A 964-nucleotide genomic window follows, 5' to 3' on the forward strand; every position below is an offset into this window, starting at 1 on the left:
GATGACGCTATGAAGGAGGATGTTCACGGATGAGGTAATGAATAATTTTTTTTATAACCTGTACCTTCTATAGTTATTCAAACAGAGAATAAATTATACAGAGAATGCGAGCAAAAAACATTATGACTGACATAAGTCTAGCGCGAATTTAAGCACTCTCAAAAAACTCCCCTTATAATCAGTAAAGCAGTCTATACAAGGTTTTATGAATTAATCTCTTACATCATGCGTACATCAGCAGTTTGTTGTTTATGATGAGAGAATTTGCGTGAGAGCTGAATTCAGTCAGCGAGCGCCGTGCACTGAACAAAAACTCATCTGAACGGCTTTGATTGGCCATTGCATTCATAAGCTCAACAGACTCGTGTGTGATTGGTTATAATGCGCAACACTGTAAAAACGCATAAAAAAATCATGGCGCAACACTGAGCAGATCTAAATTTAATGCTGCGGTCAACACTTTTCATTTCATTTGCATTTTATTCGCGGCAGCCATAATGGATTTAGTTTAACTGTACATCAGCATTTGTGTCTGTGTGTTGCCATAGTTTCTACAAGCAGAAACGGAGGCTATGCGGGTATTACATCATTGATCGGCGACAATGATCAGGGATGAGTCATTATTTAAAATTTGAATTTCTCTGTATTTACAAATCCTTGGGAACTTTTGGAATAACAAATACAGAACTGCATAAAATATATAACACTGTGCAAGTTGTTTTTGGATATTTTATTAGGAAAATCTTACATATTGTACCTTTAAATGTAAATATCGGCATCAGCCCGATATTAAAAAAATTATGCCGATATGTCTTGCCGATAAGAAGAATACATTAATTCACATGTGCTCAGGGTGTGCTAGTGATTAGATCACGTCAACAGTGCGATTAGATCACATCAGCATTGTGGCTCATTCTTAAAGCAAAGTTTTGCCTGAATGGTGATTGGATTCACTGTTTTGGAT

Source organism: Sinocyclocheilus grahami, unplaced genomic scaffold, assembly GCF_001515645.1.
Source record: "Sinocyclocheilus grahami isolate Dianchi unplaced genomic scaffold, SAMN03320097.WGS_v1.1 scaffold3058.1, whole genome shotgun sequence".
NCBI lineage: Eukaryota > Metazoa > Chordata > Actinopteri > Cypriniformes > Cyprinidae > Sinocyclocheilus > Sinocyclocheilus grahami.